This window comes from Pleurodeles waltl, chromosome 7 (assembly GCF_031143425.1).
Source record: "Pleurodeles waltl isolate 20211129_DDA chromosome 7, aPleWal1.hap1.20221129, whole genome shotgun sequence".
Taxonomy (NCBI): domain Eukaryota; kingdom Metazoa; phylum Chordata; class Amphibia; order Caudata; family Salamandridae; genus Pleurodeles; species Pleurodeles waltl.
The window spans coordinates 1270362269-1270378739 of record NC_090446.1 but is presented as its reverse complement, the minus strand read 5'-3'; the positions used below and the strand labels follow the sequence as shown (position 1 = coordinate 1270378739).

Sequence of the window (16471 nt, the reverse complement as noted above, 5' to 3'; positions counted from 1 at the left end):
AGTGTCTATTTGTTAAAGCTGTTTGAACTTGTATTTATAGTTCATTAATGAAAAGCCTTCATTATTAGGGTGAACACTGTAAATAATCGTTTTTAGGTCACACTGCACTAGTGGCAGTAATTACAGTAAAAAGAATAATTTAAAAAGTGTACACACGTTTGAAAATTTAACAATATGAGGCTAAGTATAATGCTCCCAGAATGCTCTCTGATTAGATGCAAATGTTTGCAGAAGCTTGTAAGCAAGAGTTATGATTTTTTGCTTTTCAAATAAAATGTTGAGAAAAAAATGCAAGTAGGAAAACTTAGGAGCTGTTACTTTGAAGCGTCACTTAGTTAAATGTGTTGATGCATGCCAGTATTTCCAAAAACTATTCCTAATAGAAGAATCAGTGTAACCATTTTCTACAAGATTATGGGAAGCATGAAAATAAACAAGCAATGGCAAAGCCAACCGATACAACATTTTTTTTTGAGTTTTTTTGTTTTGTCATTGCGTTTCTTGTTTTGACATGGCTTTTGTAACACTTTGTTGTGGGAGCTGTCAGACACACACCACTGTAACAAACACTGGCAAAAAGAATAAAAGGTTTTTGGTATAAAAAAGCACACACTGCCACCAGTGGCATAACAAAGGCCCTGGAGCCTCCCTCGAAGGGGCCCTCTCAACACAGCACCTGCCCTGAGTGAGTCTGGGGGGTCCTTCATGTTCTTTGCAAGGGGGGGGGAGGCTCCAGTTTTGTTACGCCACTGATTACCACAGTAGTTCCTAGCACTGAACAAAACTACTTTGTGTGCCAATATGCTCCTTGTGGAAGAGCGAATGTGATCACTCACAGTAAAGCCAGGTGATAGACAGAGAAATAAAAGTATAATTGAAACAAAATGCCTTTGCTAACGCCAGGCCTAATTAGGGACCCTATTCTCAAGGAGAACGTGCACCCATGGTATATGTCTTTGAATTAGTGGCTTTCATTAATTTACAAGAAATTACAGAAGTAAACCAGGAAATCGGACTCCTAGAAAATATTTGTGAACTGTATTTTAGCACCAACAAATATGCATGTGTAGATTTGCTCATGTGAAAATCAATTGAGCGTTTACAAATTCACTTTTCCTCCAACCACTTTTTTCCCAACCCTGAAAGAAATTCTACTTCTGCCAGTGTCAGGATACATTTCCAACCTTTCTCATTATGGGAAAAGATTAGAGAAGAGGTGGTAAAAATCCTTAAAACATGCAAGTTAGTAGAGGCATTCCAGCCCTGGAACTATTGCTTACTGCTTCCTCCAGCCCAAGTATGTAGATCTGCGGAAAGGTAGCAAAATGAGAAAATTGCTATAGTAGGGACTGATATTTAAAGTATTCAAGCCCTACTATAGTAGTAGCCCTGGCATAATCAGACAGCCTATTATCAGAGCTCTTACATAATGAGATTGTTGTCATAATTTGTTGCCGTACTACATGACACCAAAAGGGACAAGAAGATTTTTTCCAGGACAAGTAGATTTAAGAAGCAACATGTGCCATGGACAAGTAGATATTTTATTACATTCTACACCCCTGATGAAGTTTACCACATCTGCAAGATCAGTAGGGTGGAGCCGACGGGGAAGCAGCGTGTGGTATCCGCTACGTGGGTGCTTTGGCACGAGCATAAGAATGAGAGGAGCCAGCACGAGAGTGAGAATGCGGAGAATGTGGAATGCGAAGTAAGTGGAATGTGGGAGGCGTTTGTGGGTGAGCCGTTGAGAAGGAGAGACAGAGATGGCATGAAGAGATAAGGAGGTGGTTGGTGTAGGACTCGTTGTACGACTTATTTACAGAATAAACTTGCCTTTGTTTAAACTCTGCAAGTGTCGACTCCCGCCGGTCATTCTCACATTTGGCGACGAGGATCAAAGGTGGAATCCACTGTGAAAGTGAAGAGAGGCAATCTCCGAACGGCGAAGAACAAGTCTCGGCAGTCCTGACAACACAATCTTTAAGACTTCGGTCATCCAAGGTACGTTGCGCTTGTACCTGGGTTTTGTTTTTACTCTCCGCCTGTTAAGCCCTTCAGCGCGAGAGTCTTCATGCGCGGCCCTGGCAACGCTTAGCAACGCGTCTTTCAGGAAACACACACATCGTGTTTGGCAACGGTAACTAGGACGCGCTGGGAGTTGGCGTCGTAAGCATGAACCATGGACATAGCAACAGTAACTAGGACGCGCTGCACGGTCGCGTCTTATTCGAGGCATGACATTTAAAGGATACAGTTTCAGTAACTGTTTTTTTTTTCTTTTGTAATGTTTTGATTCGCTGGGAGTTTGAAATTTGTCTTTGGATGCTCCTGCAGCAGTGAATATTTTATACGGAGGGAAGACTTGTAGCTACGGATGCGGGCGAGTAGGGTCAGAGGGTAGTTTTCCCCAGTTGTGTGAACAGAAAAGAGGTTGGTATTAAGTGTGTCTCTAGACGACTGCAATCTCCTTGTCTTGTGGTTATCTACTTGATTTATAATTCAACAGTCATGCAGAATGTACCGGCTGCACCGTTTTTTTTAACCTCTCCAGGGGATCCACCTATACCATGGCAGAAGTGGAAAAAAGTCTTTAACAATTATGCTAGGGTGTGTGGTACTTCTCTGAGCGCAGAAAGGAAGACATCACTTTTAATGCACTGTTTAGGGACGGAGGGCCAAGAAGTCTTTGAAAATCTTCCGGAGCTATCTGATGCAGATTCAAATGGTCTCAATGAATTTGAGATTTCGTTAAAAAAACTGGATTCACATTTTCTACCAAAAGTGAGTACTGTTCTAGAAAGATACCAGTTCGGTAAAAGGATGCAACGTCAAGGAGAGACCATGGAACAGTATATAATAGAACTCAGGAGACTTGCTTCCACTTGTGCGTTTGGAGGTACTTATGAGGAACGTTTAAGGGATCAATTCATGCTGGGGTGTTCCTTGGAAAAAGCAAAGGAGAGCATGTGGCAGAAAGATAATCCATCCCTGGATGAAGTTCTGGTATTAGCCAGAACGCGTGAACACTCCAAGAAATGTGTTGAGGTCCTTCGTAAAGACTCCATTGTATTGGACACAACAAGAGAAGAAGGTGCTTCAGTGAAAGTGATACGATGTAACAATACTGGCAGTAAAGGTGCTGGAGAATCGGCAGTGACATTGACGAAGAAAACTTTTACTGGAAAGTGTTTTAGGTGTGGGAATATAGGCCATATGGCCAATAACAAGGATTGTCCTGCCCTAAAAATGCTTTGCAGAAGTTGTGGTAGAGTTGGACATTTGGCAAAATGTTGCAGGATGAAGAATAACGTTAAAAAAATAAGAGAAGTGTGGTGTGATAGTGACACAAATGTTACGGAAGCAGTAAATGATGTTGACACAAATGTTACGGAAGCAGTGAATGTTGTCCAGGTTTTGCAGACGGGTGTTGGGTCTTCTGGTGGTCCTGTAGAGTCAATTTTGGTTAATGGTAAAAGTCTTAAAATTCTCTTTGACTCTGGGGCAAAAATCACATTGATACCAAAAACATTTTATGATCAGAATTTAAAAGGGACGGTTGAGTTATGCAAACCAGATGTGATACCCAAGGGTTATGGTGGAGAGCCAATAAAGCTGCTGGGTTACTTTTGGGGAAGTATAGAATTCAAAGAACGCCTAATTCCAGCAAAGATATATATTTCTGTAAAAGGAGACTCTTTGATTAGTTGGTTTCATCAACGTGATCTTCGAATTCTACTTGATCCAAATGAAGATCCCCCGGTAAGACTTAAGGAAAATCACATGGTTCAATCTGTGTCAGAAGATCTATGTGGTTGGGTGGAAGAATTTCCAGAGGTATTTAGCAAGACATTAGGTTGTCTTAAGAATTATGTGCATAGAATCAGGCTTAAGCCAGGAGCACAGCCGAGGGTGGCGAAAGTAAGGAATGTTCCCTTGTTGGTAAGAGAAAAAATGAAAGCTGAGATAGACAAACTCATTGCGAGTGGAATTATTCAGGAGGTTGAGGCTTCAGAATGGGTGGCACCAGTGGTGATGGCAAGGAAAGCTAATGGCGACGCTAGGCTCTGTGTTGACCTTAGAGACCTAAACAAATCTGTCATAGTAGATCACTATACACTCCCAAATATTACTGAATTGTTGTGTTCACTTTGTGGGGCAAGGCACTTCTCTACCCTAGATTTGACCTCTGCTTACCATCAGATAGAGCTGCATAGGTCTTCCCAGGAACTCACCACTTTTACCACACCATTTGGTACCTTTAAGTTCCTAAGAATGCCGTTTGGGTTAATTTCAGCGGCATCAGTCTTTCAGAGGGCCATGGAAAGAATTTTGGGAGGCATGGAAGGGGTGAAAGTGTATCAGGATGACTTACTTGTCACAGGAACCAATCTTGTGGAACACAATACGAGATTGAGAATGGTCTTAGATAAGCTACGTAACAATGGTCTGACACTTAAGGCTGAGAAGTGCAAGATAAACATTCCCAACATCGAATATTTAGGTCATGAAATTTCGGCAAGGGGAATCCGTCCCAAAACAGGTTTAGTCAGCACTATCAAAAATTTACCAAGTCCACAAAATAAAGAAGAACTTCTGAAGTTTTTAGGGATGGCGGAGTTTTATAATAAATTTGTCCCATGTTTTGCAGAAAGAACCTATAACATGAGACAGTTATTAAGGAAGAGAGCAGAATTTAAGTGGGATCAGGCATGTGAAAGAGAGTATCAAGACATCAAAGTCAGTCTAGATAAGGCAGCGGATTTAGGAAGTTTTGATGCACGTGATGATATCATTCTGATGACTGATGCTAGCTCAAAAGGTCTTGGTGCGGTTTTATTGCAAAAAAAACAAGGTCAAGTGAGGACGATTCTGTTTGTGTCTAGATGTTTGAAGGAAGCTGAATTCAACTATTCTGTTGTTGAAAAAGAGGCGCTGGGTGTCTTTTGGGCAGTGAGAAAACTGAGGAAATTTTTGTGGGGACATAAATTTCAGATAGTGACGGACCACAAGCCTCTCATAGAGGTATTTACTAGAAAAGGATTAGAGATGATTTCTCATAGGATCAGGAAGTGGGTAGTGGCACTGCAAGAATTTATTTTTGTGATCTCCTATATGCCTGGGACATTAAATATTCAGGCGGATTGTCTTTCGAGACTTTGTATAAACACAGGAAAAGAAGACGAGATTTTTGAAGGAGGGTGTTTTGCAGACATAGTGGATGATGAGGAGATAAAAGTTTGTATAGTTACGGAGGGAGCGATTTCAGAACCAACATGGATGGATGAGTTATCTAAAGATGCCACTTTGCAGCTAGTGATGGATAAGGTCATTAATGGTTGGGGTGTCAAAGAAAAACTTGATGAAGAATTGTCAGGTTTCTGGCAAATAAAAAATGAATTATCTGTGGTGAAAGGGCTGTTAATGAGAGGCAGCAAGTTGGTTCCCCCAACTAGTTTGAGAATGGAACTTGTTAATTGTGCTCACTCAAGTCACATGGGCATATCCAAAACGAAGGAGAGATTGAGAAATGCCTACTGGTGGCCTGCCATGGACATGATGGTAGAAAGGGCAGTGAGGAATTGTAATGAGTCTGTGTGTTCGGATAAGGTGTTGAAGTGTAGGATTCAACCCATGGTCATGCATGAAGAGTCCTCTGGTCCCTGGGTTGATATAGCCTTAGACATTTTAGGTCCAATAAGACTGAATTCTACTGACCGTTATATTTTAGTCTGCATCGACATGTTTTCACGTTGGCCAGAAGTCAGATTTGTGAATTCTGTTGAATCAAAGGACGTAATTAATTTTTTAGATGACTTATTTGAAAGAGAGGGTTTCCCCTCTACTTTGTTAACTGACAATGGAGTGCAATTTGTTTCTGAAGCAACAGAGTCCTTCTTGAAAGAAAGAAATGTAGTACATAAGAGAACAGCTCTTTATCACCCAGAATCCAATGGAGTTGTTGAGCGCTTTATAAAAGTGTTGAAGCAATGCATGCAGTTAGCGCTAGTTAATGGTGTTGAGTGGGAGGGTAATGTGAAGAGAAAAGTTCGAGAATATCGTTTAACGCCACACTCCACCACAGGGGTCACTCCTTTTCAATTGTTTAAGGGTAGGGCACCCTACAGTGAGATGGAACCTAGGTGGGTAACGGAGAAGAGAATGGAGGTCAATGATCAAGTGGGTAACATTGAAGGTTGGAGAGAGAGAGAGAGAGAGAGGGGTGAAAGCAAAAAGAAAGTCGTGGTATGACCAGCGTAAAGCTGTAAAGAGAACAGTGTTGTGTGAAGGAGATTATGTTAAAATAAAGTCTCCTAGAAAGGAAGGGAAAACATCTAAATTTAAAGGTCCTTTTAAAGTCATAAAATTGTTCAAAAATGCTGTGAAAACAGATGATCACAGGATTTGGAATTTGAATAGAGTGGCCAAATGTTTGGAGCCTGGTGTAGGTCAAAGCATGTTCTCAGATGCAACTGCTCGAGAGGGTCGAAATGCTTTAAGTCTTCCAAACACAAGAGATCCTACTGAGACTCGACCGAAGAGAAATGCATCAACACCGTTATGGTTCAAAGATTATGTAATGTGAACATTGAACTTTGTTTTTTTGGACTTTGTGATGCTAATTTCAAGTGGTTTGTGTTGGTAGGCATCTAACATAATCTGCTTATTACTCAAGTATTATTGATGTTTAAGTGTTATTAATGCATAGTTCCGTTAACTTATTTGTTTCTTTATTTGTTTTTTCGAGTTGATATGAGGAAGATGGTGTGGTATCCGCTACGTGGGTGCTTTGGCACGAGCATAAGAATGAGAGGAGCCAGCACGAGAGTGAGAATGCGGAGAATGTGGAATGCGAAGTAAGTGGAATGTGGGAGGCGTTTGTGGGTGAGCCGTTGAGAAGGAGAGACAGTGATGGCATGAAGAGATAAGGAGGTGGTTGGTGTAGGACTCGTTGTACGACTTATTTACAGAATAAACTTGCCTTTGTTTAAACTCTGCAAGTGTCGACTCCCGCCGGTCATTCTCACACAGCGCTTCTTGGTGCCTCTCACCAGCCATGCGAGTTGCTAAACAATTCAGTTAAGTAAAGGCGCACCTCCCCTTTTTCCTTTGATATGACTGGAAAATGAAAACAAATTTCAGCTTTTGCTTGTATTTCAAATAAGAGCTGGAGGGTGCTGACCTTTATCTATCTAGATGGCGAAAGTTTAAGATGTTTTGCAGTTATACAGTCATATTGTCGGTTTGCAGATGAGTCAAACTGTCCACACATGAATAATTAACCTGTTTGATATTTAAATCAATAAACACTGACTGGCGTCTGATAGCACTGTCTGGCACCCCAAGTAGTTTTGTGTAATAACGAAGCTAATTTTGCATGTAATTTTCTTCCTATAAACACAATCCGGTGCAGAGTATGGCAGCATCGAATGTCAGCATTGACTCATTTGTTTAGAAGTGGGTGCCGAATTATACGGTATACTCTGGGGCAGCAATACAATCACTGTGGCAATGGCCTACAAATTTGTTGCCAAGTGAAAATAAGTCAGCAATAAAGAGTGATAGCAAGGCTTCCACACTTTATTTCACTCGTATTTGGATTGGTGTTCATTGGTCTTATGCTGTTGTAAATTATTCACAGGATTTTCATTCTTTGAGGTGGAAATATTACTTCTATTATACTGTATTACAGCAGGCACTGGTACATAGAAAACTTTTAGTTTTATAACGGTGTAGTTACAGAGAAAAAAAACAATTCTGAAAAATAATGCCCTTATCAGGAGATTCCACAAAGGGCGGGACCAGGAGTGACAATCTGCATCCAGTTCCTAAGTGCTTAGAAAATAACTTTATTCCACTAAGTGCTATACAGATACATTTACTAATATTTGCGTGAAGCTCGTCTGATGCAATTTTATCATGTTCATGTACACACAACTGGGAGTGAGGTGGTGGGAGAAGTGGGCAAGCCATGAACGGGAATGCAACGCTGGAACACAAACAACAAGAGTAAGGAAAATAGAAGACAAGGGACAGGATGGAGGATGTGGCCTAACAGGAAGAACTGGGGAGACAGGTTTGAACCTCGACATAGGCTCAAAAGCATCCTCAAAATGCATGCTATCAAAATAAATGTAAATCAAAGGGAAAAAATAACAAAACATGCTGACGACAACCATGCTTCAAATGTGCGCAGGGAGATATTAGGTACACTTTAACAAACCATGAGGTGCAGATGAAACCAAATAAAAGAAGTTCCACCCACCAAAGTGGATTAAAACAGTACTTGAGCCACGGGATACTGATAAGCACAAACACATGAGGAACAAGCATTGGTAAATGCAGGAAATATGCTGCAAAAACCAGAAACAGAGAAAAAGCAAGTGGCAAGCAAATGAACCAATGAAAAGCAAGGGGGGTGTAAGCTCTTTTAAGATTGCTATTGAATAGAATAGATTTCACAAGCATAGCAGGTAAAACCTAACAGAAAAAAGATTTTTTTTTACTCAGTTGGAATTACAAACTCTTTTTGAGAACGTATGTCCTTAAATTAATATCTCCAAAAGAAACTACTCCAAATAGGTGATTGTTTCAAAATAAAATGCATTACAACAAAATGTCAACTAAAATGAACTGTTAAAAACTGAAAAGATCACAACTTTGAAAACCTAGTCAGTTTTTCTTAAAGAAAATGTTGATTTCTATTTGGCTGAAGCATAATTAAATATTTGTTAGATGCATGCAACGATCGGAAGATTCAATAAAGAGAATTAATTTGAAAATAAAATATAAACATAACATCTTGATTACGAGTCAAAATAGTTTATCTTTTTCATCACACAAAGGGATTTTCCTAAGTCACGAAATGTGGTAAAGCGAATAGGATATAATCAGACCCCTGCCCCAGTTAACGTATTTCTTGCATTTTCACGCCACTGCCAAATCTGAAATAGGTATATTCGAAAATCACCAGCCCGAGCGCAGTTGCAGCCACTTTATATGTATATCTATGCTATGCTCACAGCCCCAACATAAAGACATTTGTAAAAAAAAAAAAAAGTCATATTGTGTGTTCAGGTGTAATTTGTAATGAGACCCCTGGCACCTTTTAAAGACTAACATATTGCACCCTCAACACAGTAACAGAGCCTAAATAGCTTGAAAGTGTATGATCTTTAAAAAGCTCCTCTACATCAGGTATGTTACTCCATCACAAACGTGACGGATATCCCGTCCGCCGTATTATGATCCCATTATTTCCTATGAAGATCGTAAAACAGCGGACTGGATACCCTTCACGAATGGGGCGGAGTATTCCATCTGCCAAAATTGTAATATGGCCCTAAATCAGTGAAGATGGGAGCGCTGGTGCTAAAATAGGCGCAAGCTGTTTTTGCACAAGCGCTTCACCAACAGCACCTGTCAAAACTTCGTGCCAGATTGTGCTCGCGTGTTAGCTTATAGTTTGCAATGGGTGGATCGGTCATAATAATACCATTTGCACCAAAGTTAATTTTTATACAGTTCTTACACTATACTATGCTCATCCTGCGACTGTGGTAAATTATATGGTTTCCTAAGAGTGCATTGTAAATTAAATAACTAGGCAAAAAGATTGAACTTAACAACTGAGATTTCGTATTTAAATATACGCATGCAAACTATTCGTTACTATTTTATAAATTACGGGTCTTCAGCAATTGGTTTTATGACAGACATGTATACAATAAATTCCTATACGGCTATGCATGTGCAAATCAGAACAATGCAAGTACACGACTGGGCTACATCAGGGTTCTCAAAGTCTGTCGATAATGTTGCCAGAATGAGCCTAGCGACTAGGGAAGCACGTAGAACGTCACTCGGGCGCTGCTTGGCTCCGGGCGGTGTGTGCACGGAGCTAAAAGGGGCGGACCTCAGCTGTACAACTGGGTGTCAATAAATCACTTCCTACTGGTGCTGATGTGCGCGAGCCCCTCGTGAAGAACAAAAGACGCACCACTGATACCTGCTCCTAGGAAGAACCAAGACCTGAATCACTGGTGGTTCCTGCGAGCTGAAGGGAGCCGGGCGCACAGGGACAGCAATATTGCAAAGGTCGACCTGGAACGGGGGGGTTAGCAACGTATCCAGAATTCCACTGGACAATCTGGTTATTCGCGAATAAAACCTTTTTGTCCGTTATTACTCCTTTAACTGGTCTCTTCTGTTCCGTAATTATAGTGTGCAGGCCAGGACGTCCGGCACCAACCAAGGGGCTGGCAACCAATCTCGTAGAGGGAAAGATTTTAAGTGAATCCTAAAAAAAGTATGATGACCATGGATTGGTTGGGACAATTCTCGACATTGGAGGGGTTTGCTGAGGCTGTTCTCGTTGTTTATTGGCTGTTGGGCTTCAGAGGCAGCACTTACGCTTGGGATTGGTTGAACACACGCTTAGTTGTTGTTCATTTAGCGACCAGCGTACAGGTACCCCGGAGCTAGAACAACGTTTGGTATCACACGGAGTGAGGGTGCACAGCCTGCTAACTTCGCATCTCTTGTCTATTGGACAGCTGTACTGTAGCCCCGCCTACGCAGGAGAGCTGTGCCCTAGCCCTTCCTCACAAGAGCAGACCTGCTACCCTCCGAGTTTGCTACTATCGTGGATAATAAGCATGACGTTTTATTCATTAAGCCATTATTTAGGGTACGTAAATGAACCAGAGAGATACAGGTTGGTCACCATAATCTCTGTTTTGATTACAGTCACTGTCAGCGTCAGGATAGAGGCTCGTAAATAGAGCTAATAGGACGTGTGACCTCGAGCATAGAAAGGGGAGAAATGAACGAGTGGGAAAGGAAACCAAGGAGGGATGGGAGAAAATAGAGGAAAAGAGTGCACCCGATAGAGGGAACCAAGGATGGGAGAGAATGAAACACAAAGCGAGAACGTAGGAGAGGAAAGCGGAGTAAAAAGGATTAGATTTTCAGTAATACGATGTTTTCACAGCTTCATTAGGACAGCACAGCCACAATATAGACAGCAGCAGCACATTCTTCTTTTATTATTATTTTGTTTTGCAGTTTTTATATAGTGCGTACTAGAGTGCTTTACATGAGCACCATTTACATCACCCAAGGGCACTCTAATTTTTGGTAGGCACGGGGAGATTAAGTGATTTGCCCCAAATCACAGGATGTTGAGCTTTCTTTTGCAACAAGAAAAAAAATATTTTGGTATGTACAAACCCTATTTTGCGATTCAGTACTCTATATACTGAATCGCAAAATAGGTTTGCGATTCGCAATTAGAAAGGGGCGTTCCCTTCCTAATTGCGAGTCCCAGTGACATGTGTGATTGTTTTGTGACCGTTAATGCGGTCACAAAACAATCGCAGTTAGCACAAATTTAAAATTGGTGCTAACCCATTCGCAAACAGGAAGGGGTCCCCATAGCACCATTTTGTGAATGGTAGCAAAATTATTTTTTCGGAGCGAAAGTGGTTGCTCTGAAAAAATGAAAAGAAACCTTTTCATTTTTGTTTTTGAAATGCATCCCGTTTTCCTTCAACGGGATGCATTTCAAAAGAAAACAACTGCTTTATTTAAAAGCAGTCACAGACATGGTGGTCCGCTGTCCCCAGCAGGCCACCATCACTGTGAATGCAGCCATTCCCAATGGGGTCGCAAATTGCAACCTACCTCCTGAATATTAACAAGGTAGGTCGTTTGCGACCCCATTGGGAATCGCAGACAGTACACTGTTGTACATATGGTTTTGCAACTCGCAAATGAATCACTAAACTCTGGGTCGTACAGCTGGCCCCTGGTTCCCAAGAGCCAAAGACAGCCACTCTTGCTGTTATGCCACAGATTGACTCGTGCCATGTGGCACTTTGTTGCCCGACACCTATAAATCTTGCCTCAAAAATGCAGGTGAAGTCAGGCGTTTAAGAAGTAAACGGAGGATGAACATTTTTAAAAGCGTGACATAGGTTTGAAGAGCGGCTAAGCCCGTTAAAGTCTGCAGAGGCATTTTGTGTGCCAGATAGTTGGATGAAAGGAAAAAGGGTGACAAATGCCAAATGCTGGAGAGTTGACAGAAGTGCAACTGTCAGCCCTTCTGTGACATGTAGTTTTGGTTTTTGCATTGACTGAATACCATCTGGTCTCAAAAATCCCTGCAATCCAGTGCTGGTGGTTAAACACCCTCTAATGGTTGACGTTTAGTAGGAAACACAAAAAGGATGGTTAGAATGCTCGAATTAATCAACAGCCACAAAGAACTAATGAGGGACACATTCCACCCCAACATTTATTTTTACCAACAATAATACTTCAGAGATTCCACTACTTTTTTTTTAGCTTTTCTCAGTGGAGCCACTTAATAACTTTACGTTTTGAATGCACACCAGCAGTGCAACATTCGCTTTCTTTATTTCATCTCAATTGAATTGAAATCAAATAATCAGGGCTTTTGCGAGAAAAATGTCAAAGAATGACAAAGGACGCATGGGGTATGCAAAACATGCACAATTACAACGCAACTGTGATTAAATAAGTTTTTCAGGATACAGTATGAATGCTGTATGAAAATGGTATGTCTGTGTATTGTTTGGCAGAAAGCAGAAGTGGGAAAACATGAATGGAAATGAGAGACCGTCCGACGTACAGTGAGGTGGAAAAGCGTCTTACCTTCCCACTTGTTAAGTGGGCTAGCTGCACTAAAAAAGATGATCGATGTATCACTTCATTTTCTGTCTGTCTTGTACATAGTCCTGTCAAGTGTCACACTTCGCGAATCAGACTAACATTTTCTTGCTTCACCTCACATTACGACACTAAAACCTAACAGCACACAATTTAGAGCGGTTCTTCGTTTTCTCGTGATACTCTACTCATGATGAGCTCTATCGTATTTAGCATTGCACCTTCTCAAATTGGGATTCCATTCAGCACCTGTAAAGGTTTCCGAGACAGAGTCCGTGGCCAAAGGGAGGTAAGAGGGCAGTCTCCAGATCCCCTGCTGTTTTGAATGAGCTGCACACCTGCACAACACCATGTCGCAACAGGTACACGGATATAGCGACTAAATATGTACCGAGCACAATGCCCGTCACCCACAGGACCACCGTATCAACATTGTGAACCTGGTAAGCTTACCAGCTTAGTAGAGAAGTAGCTTGCTGCAATCCTGCAGAGATACAGGTGCAAGGTTCCTGCTCACTAGTGTGAGTGGGTAAGTGGTTACACTTTGGGTTTCGCAGCAGCTGTGTATCACTATGACATTACTCCGGTGAGTGTTCAATGTCCAAAACCACACACAGGGGTTTGTGTGTGATTCAGGTTTTTTTTTTTTAATTAGCACCTTTCAGTACCTCAAACCACTCCCCTTAGCTGCAGGTTTAGTGTAAAGCGAACACCGGTGATAGCAGTTCGCCTTTCAGTCACTTTACTTGCACACAAGACCCATATAAGGACCATTTTGAATTTGTCAGTTTGTGCAGTACACTAAATCAAAGTCCTAATGTATTCTGTCTTCAGAGAGGATATTATGTACATCCCTAGAGCAGTACATTGCACATTATGTGCCCAGTTCCCAAATCCTAGCCAAATACTAAGTGCATTCTTTGCAACTTATAAAAAAGTTGGGTTGCTGTAGTGTCTCCCCGAGGGGTAGGAATGAAATCTTAGCATGGGAGGGAGAGGAAGAGGCTGGTAGACGTCTGCTTGAAATAATAGAAGGGATTCCTGAAAATATGAACGGTACAGCAGACAATTTCAAGGCTTAACATACATTCGTAGTAGGTCGCCGGAGTAAAACTACTGCATTTCAATTTCCTCCTCCATTCCCTCTATGGATGGTTCTGCCTAAGCAAGTAGGCTATTATAACTATTCTTTTCTAAGTTCAGTGTTCTCGAACGTTTTTTTTTTTGTGGTCCCTTTAAAAAAATATGTACAGCCACTGTGTGAGACCAACCAAAACATAAACAATTAGAATACATCTCACTCATTGAGTGGGCGGAGGACTGTTTTAAGTAAAAGTGACAAAAAGTATATATGTACGTTATAGGTAGGTGACTATCTCCGTGAGAACATTAACGTTTTGAAAAAATAAAAAACACAGAAATACAGCAGAACTTGCACCCCCGCCTTGCACTGCTTATGACTTCACATACCGCACTGAATGCTGAGCGGGGCACAGAGACAGCCGGAGACTACACTGCCCAGCTGGGATTGCAGCATGAAGGCCGCTTATGTCACCCCTGCGCCTGGAGGCACCTTGAAAAGCATCCTGGGCCAACGCAGCATGGAACACGCTGAATGCTGAGTGGAGCACCGACACAGCCGGAAACTACACTGCCCAGCTGGGATCGTGACAGGAAGGCCGCTTATGCCATCCCTGCACTTAGAGGTGCCTTGAAGAGCATCCTGGGGCCCCCAGCGCAATGGGCCAGCCCTCTTGGCTCGGGAATTTAAAATTACTGCAGAGAATAGGAGTGACGTCGAATAAAGACTACCCTATGAGATATGGGTAAGAGAAAGACTAGTGCCATTGCCGCAAGCTCCAAAGAAAAGCGGGCGCCTGTCTTTATCGCATCTTTTTAGGTCGAGCATTGCAGCGCGCATGCGCTGCTTTTCCAACGTGTTGGTGTGTACCTGGGCTTTTAACAATGCCCACCTCACGCCCATCACTACCACTCGTTCGTGGGCTTGCCCTTCAAAAATCCTTTAATTACATTGGTAAATGGTTTACCTTTGTCCCTCCTTGGGGAGGTTTTGTTACCGCCTTGGCCATCGCCCCTGCTACATGGCTAATTGCACTTTTGCTGATAAGTTTAACTGCGAGCGAACTTCTTTTCCTTATGTGTATCTCTTCACGCTGATGCTCATGGCGGCCATGGCGCTGTGAATCGGCTCCCTTATGTGAAAGTGTTTAACTTTCAGTTTTCAATTTATGTGGCAAGAAAAGTCGGGTTAGGAGTTTATAACGCTAATAGCTCTAAGTCGAGCAGATGCGAGACCCATTGCATTGCAAATGCTTGTTAACTATTGTAATTACTGCACTGAACACGACAATCAAATCCGTGGAAGAGACTGGGTGTCGCTAGAAAGTCAATACCCCCTTTTCCCCAAACTTTTACTGCAGCAGCAGTGGAATCAGCTGGTATCCTACCAGCGGGCTATGCAGGCAAGCCCAGAGGTAGCACTGTGCTCTCTTCAAACTGTTGCATTATTGAAGGGGACTTGGGGACTACAGTTACGCTCCTGGATACCCAACTCTTGCCCCTCACTGATAAAAACTTCCATCCGGATGACAGTGCCTCCACCCCTAGTAAAAGAAAGAAAGCTGGCCCACAGCAGGTGCGCACTTCTAAACAAGTTGGAAAGAAGAGATCTGCCTCTGGTAAGGTCGTTAACTCGACAGGGGATTTAAAGACAAGGAACACCCTAGGCAAATTGGATTAACATGAGCTCCAACAGGGGAAATTGAAAATATCAAATTTAATTTAATTGTTGCAGCTTTATGCCTTAGAATATATATACGAAAAACAAAATACGTACAACAATAAAAACACTTCATTACATATCAAATCAAATCAAATCATTAACATTTATAAAGCGCGCTACTCACCCGTGCGGGTCTCAAGGCGCTAGGGGAAAAGGGGGGGGGTTACTGCTGCTCGATAAGCCAGGTTTTCAGGAGTCTCCGCAATGCGGAGTGGTCCTGGGTGGTCCTGAGGCTGGTGGGGAGGGAGTTCCAGGTCTTGGCTGCCAGGAAGGAGAAGGACCTCCCACCCGCCGTGGAGCGGCGGATGCGAGGGACGGCAGCGAGCGCGAGGCCAGAGGAACGGAGGAGACGGGTGGGGACGTAGAAGCTGAGGCGACGGTTGAGGTATTCCGGTCCCTTGTTGTGGAGGGCTTTGTGTGCGTGGGTGAGAAGTCGGAAGGTGATCCTTTTGCTGACTGGGAGCCAATGCAGGTGTCTCAGGTGTGCGGAGATGTGGCTGTTGCGGGGTACATCGAGGATGAGGCGGGCCGAGGCGTTTTGAATACATTGCAGGCATTTTTGGAGTTTGGCGGTGGTCCCAGCATAGAGGGTGTTGCCGTAGTCAAGGCGGCTCGTGACGAGGGCGTGGGTCACGGTTTTTCTAGTGTCGGCGGGGATCCAGCGGAAGATCTTGCGGAGCATGCGGAGGGTGAGGAAGCAGGCGGAGGACACAGCGTTGACTTGCTTGGTCATGGTGAGAAGAGGGTCCAAGATAAAGCCGAGGTTGCGGGCGTGGTCTGCGGGGGTCGGTGCGGTGCCGAGGGCCGTGGGCCACCAGGAGTCGTCCCAAGCGGATGGGGTGTTGCCGAGGATGAGGACTTCCGTTTTGTCAGAGTTCAGCTTTAGGCGGCTGAGCCTCATCCAATCTGCGATGTCCTTCATGCCCTCTTGTAGGTTGGTCTTGGCGCTGGCGGGGTCCTTGGTGAGGGAGAGTA

At 42.9% G+C, this 16471-nt stretch overlaps 1 protein-coding gene across 6 annotated transcripts in view; it reads right to left on the bottom strand.

Moving 5' to 3' along the window:
- LOC138246161 (zinc finger protein 354C-like) overlaps nucleotides 1-10313 on the bottom strand; it is a 301773-nt gene extending 291460 nt beyond the window's left edge. For 4 of the 6 annotated variants that reach the window (XM_069200466.1, XM_069200467.1, XM_069200464.1 and 1 more), the window contains exon 1: nucleotides 10001-10313. The gene's annotated coding sequence lies outside the window, so the exon portion shown is untranslated. The remainder of the gene's footprint in view (nucleotides 1-10000) is intronic. The other 2 variants (XM_069200468.1, XM_069200465.1) reach the window with 1 other exon arrangement.
- Between the last annotated feature and the right edge of the window lie 6158 nt (nucleotides 10314-16471).